At 34.3% G+C, this 6,682-nt stretch overlaps 1 pseudogene; it reads left to right on the plus strand.

The window, feature by feature from the left end:
• Positions 1 to 693: 693 nt before the first annotated feature.
• Positions 694 to 6,287, plus strand: LOC111920856 (protein SENSITIVITY TO RED LIGHT REDUCED 1-like; annotated as a pseudogene).
• Positions 6,288 to 6,682: the final 395 nt, after the last annotated feature.

The raw sequence follows: 6,682 nt of genomic DNA on the forward strand, positions 1-6,682 counted from the left end.
TTAAAACCTAATTTTGCTTTTCGTTTTTCATGGTGGAAATTGGTAAATTGTCATTTACCTACCTTCAAATGTTCTGAAAATTGGATTACGGCTCCCTCTTCCAATTTGTAGAATGTTGTGTTGGATCCTAGCATTAATATTTCATTTGGGTGACATATTAAGGATTGAATCAACTAACTTGAATTTCTCCCTTTTGTTGATGTCAAAATCTAACTATGGTCTTCCTAAATCATTTGGAAAAAGCTTTCCACTTGAAGATGATGTTCCACGATTGGATCATGGAAATGGATATCATGCTTCACTTCCTCCACCTCCTCCAAGTATTATCCCTGACCCACAAGTTAGAAAACTTGAAAAGTTCAAGGTCACTCAAGCCCTGTTGCTTAGCAAACACGAAAATGGAAAATATGTGTGTGCATGTGTCTTAAAGATGAAGTCACACATTGATAGGTTGGGAATTTTGGGTGTCGATGAAGTTGGCTGTTGAGTGGGTTCTTCGATTACTTCCTGAAACATCTAGTGAGTTCATTAGAGTACTATATGATGGACCACGACGCGACCCTCATTGATCTTACCTATTTGCTTATTGATGCTGAATCAACAATGATTTGGCACACTAGAAAGGCAAATTTGATCGGTAGATCTACTTCCCAAGCTGCCATGGACAGAGGAAATGACGTGGATATCCCATAAATGGTTTCTTCTCCTAAAGGAAAGAAATTGGGCATGGTCAAAAGTTTTGATCATAAGAGGAAAGCCAGTTCTGGAATAGTTCCATGTATAAATGCCAAAGAGTCCATTTGTTTCTACTGCGAAGACAAGGGACATTGGTTACCAAGTTGCCCTATTTACCCAAGAGATCTGAAAGATGGGAGAGTCAAGATGTATGGCTCTGCTGCAAGTAAATCCATTATCTAACTCTATTAAGTTTCTGTTTGTAGATTCTTAATACATGATTTGATAAGATTTCATTTTGATGTTTTGTGGGAACGAAGAAAAGAAATGAAGCTTTAAAGAAGAGCGAGTTGAGTCTGATGGCGAAGAAATGGATTTCGATCGCATGGTTCGATGATCAGATTTTTGAGCTGCTACTTAGGAGTTATGATAGATTTCTTAAGAATAATTAGTAGCATAGTTTTCATTTGTACTTGAGTAGTAAGGACAATTTTTTATGCACTTTTATAAATAAATTAAATTTTGTTTTGTCTTATTTATATATCCTTTCAATGGTAGTAGTGAAATTTGATGTTTATATGTTTCTATTGAAATATGGATGTGATTCTTAGTTATGTTATTTATGGAAATATCGAAAATTTGCCAAATAAGGAATGATTTTTATCGCCCAAGTTTCAATTGAGAAACTTGGAATCACATAACTAGTATTGTATAATGAATGAGAACCTTCGTATTTAAAAAATTAAGACTAATTCTTTGTTCATATATGGATGTGAGTCATGTGAAGGACTAGGGTATCTAGTACATATAGTTGTGCACTAGTCAAGTCCACTACAAAGAACGATAAGGCTATTCGTCATGATTTACTAAAAGTTTAGTAAATATGGTTATGCTTAAAAGTTTAAGTGTGATTCTGATTCATTGGAAAAGTTTCAATGAATAGCAGAACGAATAATAAGAATTAATTAGGTAGAAAGATAAAAGTTTCTCCAATCTGAAAAGAAGGGAGAGTACCTTTGCATCATGTTTTATGTTCGTCTTGGTGATTACAGAACCATATCACAATTGATCCTCTAAAGACACCTTAGTGCAGTTGTATGACTAAGAAGAGGAATTGGGAATTGCTAATATGGTTAAATCAAAAGGGGAATCATATTTCATTCCAAAAAGGTCAAGTCTTAGAGTCATACTCCAAGATTGTGTGTTGAGTGATATGTCTTAAGTAACACATTGTAAAATGTAGAGTAGAAATGGTTCTCACTCTTGGACATTTTGAAATTGGTAAGTTATGATGTCTTGGATAAGACAAAGACCAACTAAGACCAATTTTATGTGGTGTTTTTGTCTTAATAAGAATCCGCACTAACTCTTGAATATTTGTTTATCGCGAAATGTCTCTTGACAACAGAATCTTATATGTCAAGAGGTCAGTGGGTGTCTTAGAGATCTTGAAAAAGATTTTATGAACTAATCAAGAGTAAACCTATCGCTTTGACATATTCTTATTTTTGTACCATTCCTAACAAGTTAACTATGCATGTGAGTTCTACGAGTCCTCATTTGACTGCGTAAAAGCAAAGCACCTGTATCAGTGAAAGTTCATTGAAAAGTGTGGGTGAGTTGCTCAACGACTTGGAAGACATGGTAGGCCCTCGTGCTGCCAAGTGGCAAGAGATCGAGATTGAACAAGTTCGATCCATAAGACTTTGGATTTGTCACAATAATTGTCTTGCGATTATGGTTATGACGAATTCACATGGATAGGAACACGTACATAAAATCTAGTGACAGGGTTTCTCTCCGCTTCATGAAAATGATTATTAGGAAACGCTTTCATTAAGAAGATTTTAAGAAGATAGCATTATGTAATTTGCATTTCTCGAATTCAATTATGATTACGGCATCCCTCTTCAGAGTTCGAATTGTGAGAAATGGAAAAAGGATCTGAACATTTGGGCCTTATTGCTATAATTAAGTTCTTAAATTTTTTAGACACACATATGAGTTATCTTTGGAAAGGTGTATGAGTTTGAGAAGCTTAGATAAAGTACTCATCAAATCATCTCATGTCAGAAATATGAACTTTGGTTAAGGAAGTCAATAAGTATTGATTTCTAGAAGTCCAGCTGATTTCTGAATACATGTCAAAGCTGGCGGGAGCAGAAGTGTTATGCTGGTAAGGAAATAATTATCATGTTAGTGGGAGCATGATTATTATGTTAATTATTGAGAGTTAACAATATTAATTATAGAAAACAAAAGTTTCAATTCGCAAAGTCGCAAAGGTTAAAAAGTTGTTTTACTATAATTAAGGGCGAAAATATTATACTTCATTTCAAATCTAAAAGCTTAGATCAAGAAATTTTAATCAAATTTAGTCAAAGGACATATATGAATGTTATGTTGAAAAGGTTCGACGTAAGAAAATTCTCTATATGGCAATATTATTGCAAGAGACCGGGAAAGTACCATGTCTTTATGTAAGACATTATGAGTCGTATCCCATCCGCTTCGGATATAGGATCGATTGCATATGTTGTAATATTCATCTAATATGTCTATTCCAAATGCCTACGACATTAAGAGGGAAATGGACCAGAACCGGATATGACTAAAATTAGTTAAACAACTGTCAAAGACGATCTAAGGTTCGCCAAGGATTGGTCGCTTGTGGGTAGTTGGAAGTATGGTAATGGATGGAACATATCAAAATTATTATGAACAGATAGGATTCTATTTAGAACGAGTTGCATATGGTAAATATGGAAATGTTTCCATAAATGGGAGTTGGATGTTAAGAATTCATGTGTAGATTAGAAACTTTTATGCGAGAAGGATGTTCAACGGAATGTACTTTGAGTATGAGACTTCATGTCTATAGAGTTGTCTTGTAACAATCTCCAATAGAGCACTTTGTAATTTCATTCGCAAAGTCTTGGTGACTTTGGTGCTATGACATTACAAAAGGATCATTGCATAAAATATATTAATCTAACTTATTCTAATAGTGGCAAGAATTTGGTATTCTTATACTAGTAATAGGGATTAGGAATTGTGAAATGAGCATCGTTTGAAATGTGTTCAAATTGATATATTTCACAAAGTAAGGACAACAGGTAAACATAGTGTGCATGCTAGCAGCATGATACAACTATTGTTACTGACTCAAGTAATAAGTTCATTAACCGAAACATTATACAATGAATAATGTGTAATCGATATGGTGACTAAATAATAAGTGTTTTATTTATACTCAAACGTTTTGAGGCCATATTGGATTCTATCATTCTCGTGTTTCACTTTGCATATTTTGACTACCCGAATAACAAGATTATTCAAACCATCCACAGTCGATAAATACTTTGGAAGTAGGTATTGAAGCTAGACTGTCATGAATCCGACTGTAGGATTGTCTAAAGCGTTTAGACATAGAAAAAATTTTCTACAGTGTTCATGAGTACTCCTGTAATAAGATTACAGTATTGGATTAAACCCACGCTTACTTGAATCACTTCATGGATTTTATCACGTGTGATTATGAGATGATAATATCTTATATTCTTGAAACAAAGAGATATGAGTTGTTGTTTACGAGTCAGGTTGCGCATTGATAATATGTAAACGCACCAATAACTTGGTGTTATAAAACGTATTGTTGTGTGTGATTTGATGAGTAAATAATGCAAGCATATGAGTCGATGTTTATCCGTTCCTTTTACCCTAAGAGGATAGAAGCGATATATGTGGGCCCCTCAATGATTTAGTGATGACACCCTAAGCGCTTGGCCAAGCCTGGACTAAGTTGATGTGTTCAATTGTAGTCTGTTTTCAGTCGTCATAAATTGGAAATCAGGAAACAACACAAAGACAGAGATAATGATTATAATCCATGTCTCATGTAGGGCCGATCCAGAAAGTGGACAACCCGGGCGACCGCCCAGGGCCCACGACTCTAGGGGGCCCAAAATTTATGGGTTATGTTGTGTATATATATATAAGAAAATTATTATCTAAATGATTTTTAGGGCCTAAAGTTGAATGAAACTCAAATTAGCTCAAAAGATAAACAACTTAGTTTGCTTGTTAGTGCTAATTGAACACATCTATACTGAAGAGTACATGATATTTTTTTAATCTTTATTATTTTCTTTTTATGGGGCCCTTTTTCTCTTTTTGCCCCGGGCCCTATATATGTTTGGATCGTCCCTCCCTATTAGGTTATTATGACGGGCCTTTATTTAAGGCTTTTGTTATGTATCTCTAGAAACCCTAATCTTTTTCTATTTATAATTCTTTATTTCATCTTTGTTATGTACAAACTTCTTTGATAACAAAATTCTTTTTATTCATGGTATGAGAACATTTTGTGTCCATGCATGTCCTTATTTGATGTTTGCTGAAAGCTTCACTTTTGGCACTGGTCGATTAAACTAGGTTAGATTTTGGCTCTTGTTTCGTTGGGTATTGTGATATAATTGTCATTGTGTGTTTTATATTTTGTATACCCATTTTGCTGCTTGTTTGTATTTTATAATTTGTTAAAAGATTCAATTGTTTATAGTGCTTTTCATTTTGTTAAATTTGTTTAAACCTGCAACGTTATTGTTATGCTTTGTTGATAAAATTGAAATTAAGCTAGCTTCCTGGTGATCTGGTACATGAACCCACGCACAACGCAATCCCTTGGCATTATATTATATGTATCAGTAATGACATCAATATTTGATGAGGATGTTACATTGCTAATTTGATTAGTTGAAAAGTTAGGGTATATAACTAATTGCTAAATAACTGCAGATCCTATTCTAACAAATGATGGTAACCAAGTTCTGATCTCCATCTTGTAGATTCTTTACTGGTCTTTTTGATTACATAGCAAACTAGTATATGCATCACAATGGAAGCTTCTAACAGAAACCTGAAAAATAGCTCTAGAACAAACATATTGGGCTCCTACAAACCTCACAACGTCACCAGAAGGAGAAGAGAAGTGGATGCAGAAGATGCAAATCTCTATTGAGAAACTAAAGAAGTCTGGATTCTTTGCTGCTTTTCTAAATCAAATCTGTAACTATGAAGCTTCATTCCATTTCCATAGGGTTACGGAATCAGAACACTATTTAAAGATGGTCATTTAGGGAATTGGAAGCATTGAATCATCTAAATCCTATGAATTGCAGCTTAGCCTTGCGATCCTGATGAAAAAAGAAGTGGATTGGATCGAAGATGTTGAAGTTTTCGATCCGATTATTTCTTTGACATAATTAAAAGTTATTGAGGAACTCAGTTGTTTTGTTCTTTCGGATAATGAGTGGTGCCAGAGAGAAGCTGTGAACCCGATTCTTTTTTTCATGACACGTTGTCAAGTAACGCTATTTGAAAATCTCCTAAAGACCAACTAGAGACATGGTATGTTGAACCGAATTATTACACTTGGCAATAGTTTTAAGCACCAGAAGAACTATAGGTTGAAGCATTTCTGTGCCATACAACCATTCACCAAAGAGTTTGAGATTTCTAACCTTTCGGAAGCATATATAAGAGCCTTTGGGGGATTGAGTTGGCATTTCTTTAGCGTTGGTTGTGAGGCCAACCTCAAACTAACATGTTGATACTTTTCTAGTGGAGTAACATATTATATGTGGTTTTTATTGTTGCCTATATAATTTCTTACATGTTCGTTCTTTTGGCCACGCTATAGATAGTTACAAAAATTGTATGCCAAATGTGAGGTGTGATAAAAAAATTCCGTGGAATAAGAAATATGAAATAATTAGTTATGAAATATATTGGATATTAGATCAAAATGTGTATGGATTACATTGAGCTTTATTCTGTTCAATGGATTGCCACATTGTGTTTCTAAAATCCATTTAAGTTTATAACTTTTTTTTTCCTTCAATGCACCGATTAAACTCTACAAAGTCCATACACATTGAATGTCAAGGACACCTAAACTTGCAACCTCATTCAAATTTCCCATTAAACGAACCATTGTGGATGCTCT

Source organism: Lactuca sativa, chromosome 3 (assembly GCF_002870075.4).
Source record: "Lactuca sativa cultivar Salinas chromosome 3, Lsat_Salinas_v11, whole genome shotgun sequence".
NCBI lineage: Eukaryota > Viridiplantae > Streptophyta > Magnoliopsida > Asterales > Asteraceae > Lactuca > Lactuca sativa.